The sequence below is a fragment of the Megalobrama amblycephala genome, linkage group LG14, assembly GCF_018812025.1.
Source record: "Megalobrama amblycephala isolate DHTTF-2021 linkage group LG14, ASM1881202v1, whole genome shotgun sequence".
Lineage (NCBI taxonomy): Eukaryota > Metazoa > Chordata > Actinopteri > Cypriniformes > Xenocyprididae > Megalobrama > Megalobrama amblycephala.
The window spans coordinates 22156709-22175027 of NC_063057.1; the positions used below are offsets into that span (position 1 = coordinate 22156709).

Sequence of the window (18319 nt, forward strand, 5' to 3'; positions counted from 1 at the left end):
CCCGTGAGTGTCATCGTGTCCCGTCTGCTCCACGTCCGCCTGCATCCACGTTCCCTGGGAAAGATAAGAAACATCATCAGATCCAGTCACAGCCATAGTCACGAACTTATCCTGCCATTACTCACCTGCAATCTGCCTATCTGCCTCTGGTTGTTAAATAAACAAGATCTTAACCTTACCTGTGTCTCCGTCCCTTCTGTGTGTAACAAGGGTCTAATTCTCACTATTAACTAGTTCGCTTATTATGATGCATATGACTAGAATATTGGCTGTTTATTAGTACCTATAAAGCACATATTAATGCCCTATTCTGCATGATCATATTCTACATCCCATAATCCTACCGAATACCTAAACTTAACTATTAATAAGCAGTAATTAGGAGTTTATGAGGCAAAAGTCGTAGTTAATAGTTAGCTGGTGAGAATTGGACCCTAATCTAAAGTGTGTCCGAAAATTTCCAAGATGTCGCCATAATAATCTCATTGGATTCTGAAATGTTGCCATATCATGTAGCTACTACACATTCAACAATTCAACCAGCTCACCATAACTTGTTTTCATCACTTTTATTAATCATATGCATTGAGAATTCATTAGTCAAGTTGGCCAAAAACTGATTTGGGGGTTTGTTCAAATTTGGGCTATTGGAAATCATTTTGTCCAGGATAAAGAATGAACATAATGATTTTAAACTTTAGAGTGTTCAAACATCTTTGTCATGGCTGATGCACTTCATTCACAGTGGAAGGCGTACTCTCCCTCTGACTGATCACCTGAAAGAAAAGGAAGATGTTCACATTCATACAACAATGGAAACCTGTACAGGGAAAAACTCTGAATAAACGATCATGTGCGTCACATGATCAAAACATTCAACGCTGGCATATTAAATCTTACTTGTTTGGTAGTAATCATACACTTTGACCACAGCTGGCTTGAGATTCTTCACTGGAAGAACCCGTTTCATTTGTATCTGGTAATTCATTGGAATATTTCGTGGGATCTGCAGGAGGAAACAAGCTCATCGGTCATGGACATTACAGATAATATGTTGATGAATCAATCTAATGACATCAAATCATGTGAATGTTGCTGTTCTCTCACCTCCTTCAAATAAACTATGAGATGATCATTTTTAGAATCGACCCTTTCCACAAGTGATGCATATATTCTGGAAGAATTTCCAAGCTGTGATGAATCACTCAAACGCACCAGAGATGTCTCAGCTGTGAATCCAGATAAGAGTTTAATATCCACAATGGCCATGTTAGTCCTTTCCTGTAGACCATCATATCTGGAAAAGAGAAAAGATATGATTCTTAAATGCCTCATATAAATTTACAAATAAGCGAAAACAAAAGCCAGTATAATTAACAAGACAATCACAAATCAAAAATCACACCAAGTTTCCTAACCTGAAAATTAACATTATAGGCTAAAGGGCCCAGATCAAGTGAAAGCTTTGATGGGCCAAAAATCACCACTTCATATTTAGACTCGTTCAGCTGAAGGAAACTTGATGCCATCCACAGATTTTATTTCGTCCAGACAGTCAAGCAAAACTGATTTTAGAGGAAAATACAACTGGGTATCATCTGCATAACAATGGTACGCCACGCCATGTTTTTGACAGATTAATCCCAGAGGGAGCATATATAAGGAACAAAACAGGGCCGAGACACGAACCTCAAGGAACCCCGGAAATGATGGGACGATGTTGTTGCAAAGATACTTACAGTCAATAGAAGGTTCAAAAGGAACCATCAAATTAAAGTGTTACCAAAACAGTGTTCAGTAAAGATTTATTTGTCAGTAAATATTAAGTTCTAATTCTAAGTTCTTGTCTTTTGACGAACACAAATGTTCTTACTTGACAGTGAACTTCAAAATGAAATTTTGTCCCAATGTTTTGCAATCTCCCTCAATCTTAGCATCAATGCTCAATGTTTTAGCTTCAGTAGGAGTGGGAATGTTGTAGAACTGGGCCATCTGAGAGAGTCAACACAAACAAATACACATTCATAAATCATCTCACAGCAGAATAACCACAAAAGAGAGAAAGTGAGTATGAGTAAATGAAGCTGAACGCACTACAGACCTGCACAGACACACAGGTTGAGCCCTTCACTTCAATGCTGTATTTGGCTGGAACGTTCTGCAGCTGCTTCTCCTGGTACAGTAACTTGTTGTCCTGATTGACATCAAAGTGGTGAGTGTCTCCTGCTGACTGTACAGTCACTGTGCTGGAGCTGTCAGAGCTGAACACTTTGGTGGCGTACAAAGACAGAGCCTGAAGAGCCACCACTGTGTCCTGGGAAATAAAAGTGTTCAGTAATGTCACTTTTACTCATTCACAGCAGCACATTCAGCAATAGTGTGTTTGAGTGGAGAAGTTTGAGTAACCTGTGTGGAGAAGAATCCTCCATTGGCATTCTGCTGCTTCACAAGCCACCTGACAATCCTGTCAGCATAGCCCAGATCAGCTGTGGAGACTGAATCTGCAGTGAGAACGGCTAGCAGCACATATGAGCTGATCTCCACTGCCAGAGACTCGGAGTCATCAGCAGATGCAGACTGAGACCAGTGGAGAAGAGACTCTAAAGGACAAAAGACACACATGTACAATAGTGCAGTCATAAAAGACAACAAAGTCATCAGAAACAAACCTCTTACCGTCTGAAATAGCAACTTCCTCCAGTTTCTTGAAAAGCTGCTGTCGAGTTGAGCGTGTCTCTAGCCAGACTGAAAGTGTAGGCGAGCAGAGCAGTGGTGTAAGTGTTTCTGACATCTGCAATGACAGACCTCAAGCATGACAAACCTTTACTGATGACAGGATCCTGTGACAAAAAACAAAAAGAAACAAACGCTGTGAGTGTCATTTTTCTACGAGTTTATACTAGGGCAGCACGTTTTATCGCACCATACGAAAAATAATATTGATATAGTGCTTAAACGCTATTCTTAGTGTGATTATGAAATCGCAAATGCTGCAATAATTTTTTTATGCGCAGCTTGTCAATGAAGTATGGCTCCAAATGCTAATCCATCTGAAAGCACTGCGAGTTTGAGTCGCTTATAATGTACATTTGAAAAAGACACACGCGTCAAACATCTTTCAAGACATGAGAAGCATTTATTAACATCTTGTCCAAAAAAAGACAATATTTAATAACACGTTTTTACTCCAAACTCACTCCATAACGTCAGTTGAGCATGTGAGATGATGTGGCTTCTTACACAGAATAAGGCAGTCGTGTGTTTATTAGTCATGTTTAATCAATCAAAGCGTTTCAATCTTCTGTTTATTCAGCTACAGCAGCGATAATACAGGATTTCCTGGAATGATGCGTGTTATCTACTACCGTATTTGTAGTTTCTGCACAAGAGCGCCCTCTGGCTTTCAGATGGAGAAGCATTTACTACTGATCACAGAGCCGTACAGCTCTGACAAGCTGCGCATAAAATAATCGCAGCCTTTGCCAAATTGCGTGCGCTAAAATTTGCAATAAATCGTGATATATTGTGCAGCCCTAGTTTATACTGTGTTTCCTGTAGATGAACTTACTGTGACTGGAGTTTCCAGTTCAAGCAATGATGCAGTAATGTAGGCAGTCATGGTTGCCTCATCATTGACTCCACCCTGCAATATATGGGAAATAAAGGATAAATAAAGCAACACACTGAAACTATTAAAGGAAAGTGTATCTAGACAAACTTTGATGTTGGCTTGAGAAAGTCTCTGGGCACTATCATACACATGGCACAATGTGCACAAAGTATTTTGTGCTAGTTTCAGTCCGGCACAGTTTCAGTCTTTCCTGGACTACATTTCCCAGAATCCTCCCTGCCAATCACCTGCACTCACTCCACCAATCAGTAATCACCACACCCAGCTGCAGCACATTATCTGGACTATTTAAGCCACTCACATCCTCACACACTTTGCGTGGTCTTGTATTCTCCTGTAGCATATCTGAGCGTTAGCTATCTTGTCTGTCTGCCTGTTCCTGATCCTGTCTGTTCCCCGTGTATGATTCTCTGCTGCCTGCCCTTTGGACTATTTGCTGTGCTTTGGATTTACGATTGTTATCTGCCAGCCCTGACCCATTGCCTGTTCTTCGACTACGATTCTGCCTGCTCTCTGCCATACCTGCTTGCCTGGGTCTCCAGCGTGGGAGTCGGACGCTCTAACAAGGAGGCTAAAGGCTGCAACCTCCAGCGTCAGTCGCTAGAGCATCTCTTGAGATCAGAGGAGGTTTACCCCCGTTACATTAGTAATATGTGCCTATATGCTTCTGCTTATTACACACACAGACACGCGCAGCAGCACACAAACATGCCAAATATAATAGTCAACATTTGAAGTGGATCAAAAAAGGTAAAAGTTGTCCTAGGACAAGAACGGGTATTGCATTTTGGTTTTACGACAACTTTAATGAAAGGTTTTGATCCACTTCAAATGTTGACTACTGTATTAAACACAAATTACTCATTAAGAGAATAGGGACAATCTTGTTAGACCATGCGCCAGGCGCACTGATCATGTTTCCCATCGTTAAACTGGCAAAAGTGGATTCGGACACGCCTTAACTGCACTTGTGCCGTGCGCTTTAGACCATGCGCTTAGATCATTAAAATAGGGCCCTAAATGGTCTTATAGATTCCAGGTTTTCTAGATAGTTACCAGGCCATTTCTAGGTGGTTGCTATGGTGTTCTAGATAAAGATATATATATAGATTTATAGATGTTAACAGACCTTCATTCTGTTGTTGAACAGTCTTCCCTGTTGGAGAAAACAGCCGTCTGAATCCCGTCTGTTTATTAACCATTCCTTTGCACTCTGAATAATGTTTGGATCGATAAATATGTATTTCTGTGCTCTGCCAAAGGACCTCATCACAAAGGCAGTCAACCTGATGGTGTGGAAGATATAATTCAATTCAATAAATCATTCTATTCATCACAAATCTAAAAACAAATCATTTGAACTGAGAGACACATTTTTAAATGTGTTTTTGTACCATCTTCTTAGGTTTGTTACTGAAGATTAACAAAAGAAATAGTGAAAATATATTTACCATGTATTCCCATCACCATAACCAAATGTGCTGTATGATCCATCAAAATGCCTGTAGTTCATTTGTCTCTGGTATCCTGTTTAGTGTGATGATGGTTAACACTTCAACAGTTTGTTTGGGTTGACTCAATCAATGTGTCTGATTATTTAACTTTACTGAATGACATTCAGGTGTGTTAAAAATGTGTAATTTGGTATATAAAAAAACACACAATCTCAGTATTTTCTTATTCTTAGTATTTTCTTGACATGGTTTATGTCTCTCACCGCTCTTCAGGAAGCCTGTGGCTGTCTCTCGGATGGCTGAGGTGAGCTGCTCCGTGTTCTCCAGATACTGCAGTATGTAAATATTGGGAGAAAGAACAGCCATGTTTTGTTCTCCACAGCCGTACGGCATCCGTAATAATCCGTGAAGATTCCTCAGCACCCGACCCAATATGTCTCCTATAAACCAAACCCAAATAAAACTCACTACATTTTATAATCCAAACCCAATCTCCTCATTTCTGCTTGTATTTGTAAATGTTACCAATGACTGAAACAGAGGATCTGACTGATCCCTCTATCACATCTTTAGGGAGAGTCAGAGCCACTTCCTCTGAGAGAGTGTCACCTGTGAAGAGGCAGAAACACATATCAGCGATGATCAGCAGAGTAACGCTATGATGTTAAATAGAGTCTGTGGACTAACCCTTTGGACACAGTAACCAGCTGTGAGTCTCAGTCTTTTCAGTTCCTTCTGCCTGCAGCATAAAACAATCACATCAACACATCATACTGACATAAGCAGCATTAAAGCTGTTTGATGTGCGCTGACCTGTACGAGCAGACTTCGTGTGACCGTGTCAATGCGTCCTCTCTCTGGGACGGCTCACGATCTCATTGTCACACACAGTCTGGGACGCCTCTGCCTCCGCACTGACAGTGATATTCAAGACTCCTGCAGCACAAGACATGTACGTGAAGATGCAGCAGACACAAACACTGAGAAACAACGATTCAGACTGGAAAACTCACCAAGAACAGAAGGAGTGAGGATCCATTTAAAGGTTTTTCTTCCAGCAGCACATAGACAGGATGAATACTGATCATCAGAAGAGGCTTTGAGAGTGTAGTCTGATGAAGGAGCTGGAGTCACTTTAACCTGTCAATCAACCACACATGATTAGTGGCATACTGGATATGATTTGATTAGACTGAGTCTGAAATCTCACCATGATGCACTTGGACAGATAGTTGAAGACAGTGGCCTTCAGCTCAAAGATTTCCCCACGGATGATGGAGTAAGGCAGAGAGAGCTCCAGGAAGAAGGGCTGGAAAACTGTCAGCTGAGCAGGAGGAGCCAGACCCAGACCTTCGGAGGACAGACAGAAGGCCTCCGTCTCCCAAGAAGTGATGGTGTCAGGAACCGTGACAGGAATCTGAGCTGATCCAGAGTCCCTGTGGAGGAATTACAACAATAGGCATATTTGATTCTGCCATTGTTTCAACACACAGATGATTAAAAAAACTGATTCAGAATCTGCAAAGCAAGCAATGTATTTTCTGTCCTGTGGTCGTGATGGGAGATGATGGCTTAACTCCCTGAGGTCTGAAAACGCGCCGGCGCGTTTTGCAGGTTTTTTTTCACATTGCAGCAAAACAGACTTAAAATACTCCGTCATTTTTTGTCATAGAGACATAAGTAATATATCAATTGAAACTATAGAATGTCTTCTTTTATTTGTGTACACTCAGAGTAAAAACAAAATGTTGTGCTTTTTGCAAAATAAAGAAAACTAAAACGATGCATGATCTCTCGTCTCCCTCTGAACGAAGTCCAATCTGATAGTTCTCAGAAAATGAACTGTAACTTAGTGAATACTAATGACAAAAAAAAAATGACACTTATGTCTAAAGAAACGTTGAGATGTCAGGTTTTAAATCGTGCAAGTCAAATTCGAAAACAAACATTCTGTGTTTATGTAATCTGTATGAAAAGAGAGCCATGTCAGAAGTCTGTGATTCAGCTCATTATCCGCTAATGCGGCCACACCCACAGAGTCAGCGCTATTCAGAGGCAAATTCAGAGTCAATACAGGCATACATAATCTCAATCGTGTATTTATTGTCTTGAAAAGTGTTTATCTGTATGTAAAAGCCATAGTTAGCGACCTCTGGAAGACATGCCGTCAGTTCCTGATATGTCCTCTTCTTCTTTATAATAATTTGTGGACTAAATGTGCACACAGAGCGCCCTCCGGCTGCAAGTATGAATTGAAAACACCATTCCTGAAATGTCATCTTCTTCTTTAAAATAATTTGTGGACTAAATGTGCACACAGAGCGCCCTCCGGCTGCAAGTATGAATTGAAAACACCATTCCTGAAATGTCATCATCTTCTTTAAAATAATTTGTGGACTAAAGGTGTACAGAGAGCGCCCTCCGGCTGCAAGTATGAATTGAAAACACCAGCGCTCATAGTTATGACAATGAATATAGAATAAATATAACTCCTCTGTATAGAAAATTGACAAACATATGAAAATCCATCAATATTTCTCCAAATGTGCATGCTTTTAAACTAAAAACCTATATTCAGACTCTTTGCATCACGGAAATACATTTTATTTTAAAGAATATAATAGAATACCATTATTTTAAATTGTAATAATATTTCACAGTATTGCTGTTTATGATGAGCTGAGACATGATTACAGAGGGGTTTTTTCACAGCCTACCTGACTGAAAGGCCTCATTAATATGCAAGTCATTTCAGGTCATTATTATGTGATTCTTTTCTCTTCTCAGGTGTAAATGGCCCATTATTCATGCAGATTCACGCCTCCACGCATACTGTGTTTCTTGACAAAAAGTGTCTTACAAAAACTAAATCAATATATTGTTTTATAGGAAGGAGAAGGAATGATAATTTTTTACATAATTCTGAAGCAAAAACTGTAGTCTACAACCTCCAATACCCAAAAGTCTTGTAAACACAGATTTAATATATATTTTTGGCCTTATTTCAGTGACTTAATTTTTTTGTTTTTTCAATAACCACGCATAAACGTTATTCCAGGGTATCTGCAGATATGAACAAGTTAAATTTAAGACTTTTTAAGACCTTTTTAATACCACCTTTCATGAAATTTAAGACCAAACCTGCGATGGAAACACTGATCAGCTAGAGATTAAAAAAAGCAGGAAAGTCTGACCCTGCACCCAAGCCACGCCCGGCACCTTTTTTAAAAAAATAATATATATTTATCACATTAAAAGATATGTCATATATTGTAATAATGCATATTATTGTTCTGTAAAATTAAAAAGCAGCATTTAATAATCATGATAATAATTATTATAATATAATATATTAAATGTATTAATAGAATTGTTATTATGAAGTACCTGCGAAAAGTTTGGAAACAATTATTGATTTTAAAAATCAAAAAGTCCCTTCTGCTCACCAGGGCCGCATTTATTTGATCAAAAATACAGTACAAATAGCAACATTGTGAAATATTCTTACAAATAAAAAAAAGTTTTCTATATTTTATAAAAATATATATTTTATCAAATGTAATTTATTCCTGTGATCATTTTCAGCATCATTACTCCAGTCTTCAGTGTCACATGATCCTTCAGAAATCATTACAATTTGATTTGATGCTCAAGAAACATTTCTAATTATTATCAATGTTGAAAACAGTTGTGCTGCTTCATATTTTTGTGGAAATGGTGATTTGTTAGTTTGCTTTGAAAAATAGAAAGTTCAATGAACAGCATTTATTTGAAATTATTACATGTATTTATCAAATATATTATTTATTAAAGCATTTATTAAATAGAAATATTCTGTAACATTTTTAATGTCTTCACTCTTCACTCACTTTATCACTTTAAAGTATGACAAATTAAAGTATTAATTTTTCTATTTTTAAAATCCTACCACAAATGTTTAAATTGGATTCCACAAAAGTTAAGCAGCAAAAACTGCATTTTAACACTGATAATATAAATAGTGAATGTTTCTTGAGCAGCAAATCAACGTTTCTGAAGAATCATGTGACACTGAAACTTCTCTTTGTAAACAACAACAGTATTATAAACAATTCTAATGACGAATGTTGCATTCCCAAATCCAAAATTAAACGTCACAAACAAAGTAGCATTTACAGTGAATCGAAAATGAAAACACACCACTGTCTGTTACAGCAAACATGCAGCGCGTCAGACGCGTCATTTTTTATATAATTACATCACAGCCGTTGCAAATTATATATTAAATTCTCACCACCATTCATAAAAAAAAGTTACCGAACAAGTCACGTCTCAGTGCTGATTCTACTCGCATTTGGCGCGTTGACCCATTTGAACTCTTTTAGGGACCGTTCATATGTCGCGTCTAAAAACGCATGGAAAACGCGTCGGCGCCACTTTCTCCTTTCCAAAGCGCTCGGGCGCTGCGGTAGCGTCTGCCGTTACTAAGCAACCATGAGCTGCGCTCTCCATGACGAGTTTGTTTCAGCAAAGGATATATGGATTTCCAGCACCGAAAATCACGTGCAGTCGCTTTGACACACAAGAGATTTATTTAAAATGTGTATCCGTGTACAGCTCTGATCAGATATTCCTACATCTTTGCTGACCTTTGTCCTGCAGATGGCGCCGCGCGGCGCTGGACCATTCCGTCGTTGACGTATTAAAACATAAAACATAACATGCATAAAACATATAAAACATCTTACTGATCTGCATGATTCACATGCGTCATGATTTTAGACCTAAAAAAACGGAATTCCGTATATATTCCGTCGCATTACCGCAAAAGATCCATTAGATGCTCGGCGTGTGTGTACCGCTGTAATGCCCATTGTACCCAGTTTAAAACATTTTCTACAAACGTTGCAGTTTGCCTCGTAGACATTTACCGGCACCGGCCTTAACCACCAAGAGAATTCATCTTTCTCGAGCCATAAATCATTACATTTGCGCTTACCTAATAAGGCTACCTGCTACCTCAATTCTCTCTGATGATGCAACTCAATAACTACCGCGAGAAAAAAATCTTCTGTCCAATGATCAGTCAGTCATTGGGTCTGTCAGACTATAGCAGGTTTTGCGGTAATGCAACGAAAAATATTTAAGACCTCAAGGTACGCTGGTCAGTTATAAAATTGCGTCTAAAAAATACACAAAACCGGACGCTCGGTCCCATACGGAATTTAATACCTCTCTTGCGAAAATTCAAGACATTCCATACAATTTAAGACTTTTTAAGACTTTTTAAGGATCCGCGGGGACCCTGTATTCCTTCAAAAACACAAACATGTACATACATGTTCCTCACATATTATTGTAGCCTAGTTTGTGCTGAATACAGTGTAATGACACTTTTGTCATTTATATGTTTATGAACAACTGAAAAAAGCACAAATGTCAGGGCATGTCAAAACTTCTCCAGGCCCCAAATCAGCCTCAGACTCCAGAGGGTTAAAGATGAGTAATAAGATAAATGTGATGTTAAATATACCGATTACGCTTCACATACCCCACTTCAACAAGTTCCCAGATCCAGGTTTCTGGAAAGACGGACCGAACCGTAACTACTGGAGAATCTCTGTCAGTGGTCCTAAAATCACCAGCACCAAAATCAGGAAGCATTGAAAAAGATGGTGGATGCTCTAGAGCATGACCTATCGATGGAAAAAAGGTGATATTTTATAGTTTTATATTTTATGTATTTGAACAGCACCTCAAAATAACCAAGTCTATATCAGTCATATATGAACAGCAAATCTTTCTAATATACATTATTTTATTTTCATATACTGAATTATTTTAGTGTTATCAGAGTTTTCTAGTTTCAGTTTATTTAGATTTTAGGGCCGCCAAAGTTAATGTGTCGATTTTATTTTACAAAAGTTAAATAGTTAGGCTTTTGTTACCAACGATAACTGATTCAAAGTTAATAACCCCAGAAAATCCTTTGTCACATCACTATAATTGAGTACAAATTAAACAAGTCTCACAATTTTATTTTTTGAAATATATTTCATTACTAACACATACATCAGAGCTTGAACTGTAATACCAGTACATGATTTACCTATAACGGGTGGGTCAAACATCATGTCAGTGTATGACAGACACCGAGGGACTCGCACAACCAAATTTGTTGCCATCTTCAATCCCACTCTCTGTCAAATGGAAAAGATGAACCACAATAAAAGCCAAGAAAATTCAAATTACTTTTAATTGTCAGTATAGTCAAAGGGGCGCACGTGCAGTATTTACTCTGCTAATCATCATCTACTGCACCCGTTACCTTTAAGGTTTCATAGGCTTTGTCTGTCGGCACATGTCGACGGGGTCTCACGTCCAGACACTCATGCACATCTTCAACAGCGTAAGGAAAATCTGACCTCGACTGCACTGGCAGCAGGTTGAAGATCTGTGACGGGACCACATTCACACACTATCAGTATGATTTCTAAAAATTCTACACTGAATAAATCATGTATTTTCCAACAAAACTTTAAATGCATTCTGGTGAGAAAGAATGAAGATTAATGTTAAATCTGCTGAGAACGGATGTCAGTTTAAACACTGATGGATCAGAGCAGTAATAACTAAAGTCTGATTCACACTGTCACAGCTGAATACTTAATCTTTAGGCATCTGCACCTTGTCAGTATCCAGGCGTTCTCCTGACTTCAGGATCAGGATGCTCTGATCTACAGCACTGAGGCCACACAGCGAACCAGGCTGAGCTGAGAGCTGGAGAGTGTTTTTCTCACCAGGAACTGCTTTAGCAGGAGAAAACTGCAGAGACACCTGTGACATACAGTGAATAGGCTTTATTTTAGAATTGAGTCAGTAATACAGTTTTAAAGAGGCTCATTTCTAAAGCTACAATACACACCTTGTTTTTGAAACACTTTTCAGTGTCGAAATTTCTGCTACCAGCAACAACATCTTCACTGGGCAGAACACAGTACGCCAGAATCTGCATTACAGGAGACAGATATCCACCAACAGACAGTTTGAATGACACCGTGCCTCTTGCTACTCCATTAGAAGATTTCACTTCAACCTTCTCATATCCATGATGAACGATCACTCCTCTGGACAAGACCTGAAACAGGCATCCGATTATCACTGTTAAACAAAAACATCACTGTAAGAATGGACATACTGCGCATGTTCTCACCATATAGACAATGTCAGTTTTGAAGTCTTCAACTGTCTCTCCAAGAAACGAATACTTGATGGTGGCTGTAAACTCAGAGTCACACTTTAATGGCTGCTCAGTATTCTCTATAATCAGTTCACTTGTTGGATCGTGTGGATGTGGAACAGGATGTGGAACAGGACGGAGGAGCTGAACTGTTTTTATAGCCGCAGAGATGTAAGGCCTGTTGTGGTCATAATAATCGCCCTCTTGATAGACAGTTGCCTGGATAACAAAGAATCACAAATAACTTGTGCAATCGAACACAAAGGAAAAGTGAACACAAACTCTCTTACAATTAAGTCAATATCCTGTTCAGAAAGACTGGATGTATTGAGAGAGAAGCTGGCCAGTCCATCGCTGTCTGTCGTGAGATTTAGGAGCAGTTTTGAAGTCCACTGTTTATCCTCTATAAGATAAACCTGTTTGTTTTGAATTGGTGCGCCTTTGAAATTTGAAAGTTTGATCTGTTGAAAATAAGGTTTTGAAGGAATAAATGACAGAATAATTCTGTACATATCAATGGTGTTAAAGTGAGACAAACTTACTTTTCCTTCTATAACTGATCCATGTTCATATGTTTTGGGAAGGTCAATAAATGTGACTTTACCAATTTCATGAGTGAGAGATACAAATTTAGATTGTCTCATGGTGATCTCTGTAAAGTAACAGTAAAAACACCACAATAAGTATTTCTTTACATAAGAGTAAAACATCAAAAATGAGAAATTCAATAAATGTGGGTAATGGGATGTGACCAAATCCAACAGCTCACCTGTTCCTTCTTCCGTCAGCACTGCCTCAACATGAAGGGAATTCTGCAGGACAGCCTTTAGTGTGGTGTTCAGAAAGACTGATGTATCTAAGGTATGGATGGCACAGCCTGTCTTTTCTATCTAATTATAATGAATGAACACAAACATAGCATACTGACTAATTAATTGGAGAAATGGAGGAAAGACAATGCACTATTACTGCGTTTCAACTCATATACCTCAATGGTTTCCTCTAAACACACTGGAGTGAATTGATGGAAGTGGTAAAGAAAATGATGGGACTGGGAATGATCACGGCACACTTTCACCCATGATTTTCCAGCTACGGGCTGTCCGTACGTGTATCTGTGAAAAAGGTACAAGCAACGGATCTACAGCCCAGGCTTGAGTTAAGCATCTGATATATTAGGATGGGGGTTACAGTAAGTAACTGATTTAATTAACAATTAAATCAAGCAACTTAATTGTGCCAAGAATGGACGAACACAATGCTCTCTTAATGCAGGAAATAAAATAAACCACTCACTTTCCGCAAACCTCAATTATCAGTTCCTCTTCTTCAAAATGTAATTTATTCGGGCTTTTTACAGTAACTTCAAACTTAGGCAAAACTAGAAGTCAGAAGGCAGAAATCAGTAGTCAAATTAGATTTTAATATTCAAACATATTATTGAAATTCTTCCCACGCAACAATGACTTACCATACTTTTTCACCTCAAAACCATGTGAGATCATCCAGTCACTAATAAAAGCCTTCAGTTTGTACATGCCTTCACGGGCATCTGGGTTTAATTCATAAGAACGCTGCAAAATCCTCCTTGGTGAAGAAACATTTGTCCATTGACCAATCCGGTTACCTTTACTGTCCTGTTTAACACCAAAGCCACAGTGCAGAGATTTAGTAACATCCTGACTATCAATGAAGAAATGTTTATTAGCCTACTGAAAATAGGTAATCGAATCAGATTTGAAAGGTGTGTTTGTAATGACTGCACAGACGGTTTTGTGTTCTTACCTCAAGAACCACTCTACTATACTGTAAAAGAGCAAAGAGTAATTAAAGATTAAAAGCTAAACGTGTTTATTTATTAAACGTGTATTCAACAATGCAAGATAAACACATCAGACCTGCTGAACAAGGGGTGCAAAGTGTGTATCCATGGAAACAACTCTGAAGTTTACTGTAAAATAGAAATGTGTATTAAAGAAAACTCCACTTTTGACGTCTTCAGCTCTTATGTAAGGGACAGTCAGTCAGTATTTCACTCCTGTAAATGACTGAAATGTGTGTGAACGTAAGCGTATTAAGGACCAAATACAGGGTTGACAACTGCATTCTGCTGCTGGGTGAACATGTCTTTTGCTCTGTAGGGCTGTGGCTCTCCAGGAACTAAGTTAGACACCCCTGGTCTATAGCATCTCTAGATTTCATATAAAATAAAGTCATAGAGATACTGATATCAAGAGATTTACTTCATCAGATATTTGTAATTACAGTATTTAGGCTGAATAATGTGAGGGGATTGTTCAAACACACACTAGATGACCAATTCTCATGTTTCCAAAGCTCCTCAAACTTATCTGCTTCCCTTATCTTTTCTTCTGCTTCTCTTTTCTGTTTAAAAGTGTGAAATACATGTGTACTTCATACTCTTTTACCATCTGCTGGTTTGTGCAACATTTGTAATTTCTGACCTATGGTGCTACATCAGCTCACTGCATGACCATAACGTGCTTTACTTGATGTGTATTAGATGTCAGTGACACCAGCATTATTTACTGAGGTTTAGTCTTTGAAGCATTCACAGCTCACCCGTCTGTCCTGGATTATAGATGGGTTTATCAGTCTGGATAAAGGTCAGAGGATGGTAAGGCCTGAACATGACTTTTCTCTCTTCGGTCATCTTGAAAGCCTTTCCGTGAAGTTCTACCTTTATATTCTGCACTGATTCTGCTTCGACCAGAGGAGCCTGATGAGAAATTATGTACTGTATTTACAACCTGCCATCACAAAAACTAGATGCATTATGCTGAAACGAACATATTTGATTATATTGTCATCATCTTGGGCACATTTTGTTGATGGCAGACCTTGAAGTTAAAGCAGCGGTGAAACTCTTCCTCGGCTTTCTCCTGCAGCAGTAACATGCTCTGGTTTCCATGAACAAGATGAATGTTCATGACAAGGCTTTCATTGGGCTTGAGAAGACTTGCACACAGTTTGGCCTCAGATCCTGACTCAATCACAGCAGGAAACGTCACCATGAAAGATCTGTCCAGACACAATTATCATACAATATTGCCTGTGTAGTTAGATACAATAAGAAATATAACAAAAAATTAAACTGGGAGCAAAAATCAATGATGAATCAATGATGAGTCATGTTATACATGCCTTAAGTTGTGTTTCAAACAGCAAATCTCTACTGTGCAACACAGATCAGTTTAATAAATACAGGAGAAAGCATCAAGACTTACAGTACAGTCCAAAAGTTTGGAACCACTAAGATTTTTAATGTTTTTAAAAGAAGTTTCGTCTGCTCACCAAGGCTACATTTATTTAATTAAAAATACAGTAAAAACAGTAATATTGTGAAATATTATTACAATTTAAAATAACTGTTTTCTATTTGAATATATTTGACAAAGTAATTTATTCCTGTGATCAAAGCTGAATTTTCAGCATCATTACTCCAGTCTTCAGTGTCACATGATCCTTCAGAAATCATTCTAATATGCTGATCTGCTGCTCAATAAACATTTATGATTATTTTCAATGTTGAAAACAGTTGTGTACTTTTTTTTTCAGGATTCCTTGATGAATAGAAAGTTCAAAAGAACAGCATTTATCTGAAATACAAAGCTTCTGTAGCATTATACACTACCGTTCAAAAGTTTGGGGTCAGTAAGAATTTTTATTTTATTTTTTTGAAAAGAAATTAAAGAAATGAATACTTTTATTCAGCAAGGATGCATTAAATCAATCAAAAGTGGCAGTAAAGACATTTATAATGTTACAAAAGATTAGAGTTCAGATAAACACTGTTCTTTTGAACTTTCTATTCATCAAATAATCCTGAAAAAAAAATATTGTACACAAATATTTTGTACAATTGTACACATTAAATGTTTCTTGAGCAGCAGATCAGCATATTAGAATGATTTCTGAAGGATCATGTGACACTGAAGACTGGAGTAACGATGCTGAAAATTCAGCTTTGATCACAGGAATAAATTACTTTGTCAAATATATTTAAATAGAAAACAGTTATTTTAAATTGTAATAATATTTCACAATATTACTGTTTTTTTTACTGTATTTTTAATTAAATAAATGTAGCCTTGGTGAGCAGACGAAACTTCTTTTAAAAACATTAAAAATCTTAGTGGTTCCAAACTTTTGGACTGTACTGTATCTGACACAATGACTAAAGGTATACTAATAATTTATCACACTTAGAAAAAAAACATGTCTGCCTTCCTCAGCAGAAATGGTTAAAAACTCACGGCCTTGTTTGTCCATTGACACATATCAGGAGGAAAGAGAGCAGAAGGAGCCCTTTCCAACAGCAGCTCATATTCAGAGCCATGATGACGAGCGATCATCCAGGTCATGTGATCAACTGGACTCTTTTAAAGGGACTCTCATGCTAAAGGAGGTCCTTCAAAACATCTGTATTGATCATCTGATTAATGATTCAACCATGTAGGCAATGGAGTTCAAAAACCTGTGCTAATATGCAGTTTGTTAGTTTGTCCAAAAATCCATTTGTGATGAGTTTGATAAATACAAATGGGCTCAGTTCAAGTAAAGACATGCAAAAGCTTTACTCCTGACCACATAATTCAGGGTTGAACTTAAAGGTTGAACTTAAAGGAACTTAATGTTGGAATACTCAAGAATGTAAATCTAAATAATCAAAATTATTTTATTTGCAGTCAAATGAGAAGGTATGTTCAATTTTTAGTAGTCAATCACATGCAAGAAATCAGCTTAGATCTTTAAAGTAAATGAAAGTGTACATGTGATCTTCTGAAAACAAACTCTTATCTTTATCTACAGAGAAATGGACAGCTACTGACCTTTAACTCTGTGTAGACAAATAGTGGGCCAAGACAACTGATATTTAACATCCAGTGGCACATACACCCACTCAAACTGAAGGAGAGTTACTGTAAACTGCTGTTTGCATTTGTCTACACAATATAACTAAACATGGCTACTGAAAGTCACCGAAAATCTGTTGTGTAAAATTAAATATGCAAGACACTTCCTGCTACCTGAGATTGTCTAAACAGATGGGCAGTGTCATTTGTAAATTCAAATAGTATTCCTTACTATAAAAACACTAGCATGTTTACTTGATTTTAACCAAAATGTTGACTTTACTACAAATTTGTAATTGTTGCTGAAATTTTAGAACAGATAGTTCCCATTACTAATGTAATTTGAGTAAAATTACAAAAAATGTTCAAGACATGCCAAGACTTTCCTCCACACAGTGCAGAATCACACGGACTGAGGATTCAACGTTATGTTTAAAGAGTGGATCTACTTCGGTGAAATGAAAGTAAAAGCTATTCTTGCTGTCTATTAATGGCTTGTTTACTCAGAAAACCCAAGTTAAGATCAACTGATTTTCCTAAAAAGTTTTTTTTTTTTTTTTTACTTACCATGATGGTGATTCATGTTCCCTTTGGTTGGGCACTTTGTTAAAGATTTTATAATTCTCTCCATTTTGGTGCAGCGACGCATCAAGAAATCATTGTTTGTGGTTTCAAAGGAAGAGAAGTAATAAAAAGATCATTTTTAAGAGATGATCTGATTTCTAACTGAATGTTGTTTAGTTAGATGTTTAATTTTTGCATTCAGTAGTAATTTTTAAAATGTTTGTGCTAACAATATGTTATCAACATCTTGTTAAACTTTTAATTGAGTATCTGTAACAGTAGCTGACAGCTGACCGCTTGAGCCACACACAGATCTCAACATTCAGCATGCAAACCACAACAATGGTGACAATAACATTTTATTTAAAGTAAATCTCTACGGTTCTTCTTTTAGTTAGTAGTACTCTCCTGTAAGTGAACTATACTAACAAAGCTTTTGTCAGTACAACATACTATTCTTCTTTCACTTTACTTGAAGAAAATGTGGAAACCGATTGCACATATTTTTTTAAGTCTACGTAGCATAAAATGGCAGATTAAAGCCATGTTGAGAATAATAGTATTTAAGATGTTT

The 18319-nt window shown here is 37.5% G+C and overlaps 1 pseudogene; it reads right to left on the reverse strand.

Annotated features, from left to right (window-relative positions):
- Positions 1-554: 554 nt before the first annotated feature.
- LOC125246005 lies at positions 555-16697 on the reverse strand (annotated as a pseudogene).
- Between the last annotated feature and the right edge of the window lie 1622 nt (positions 16698-18319).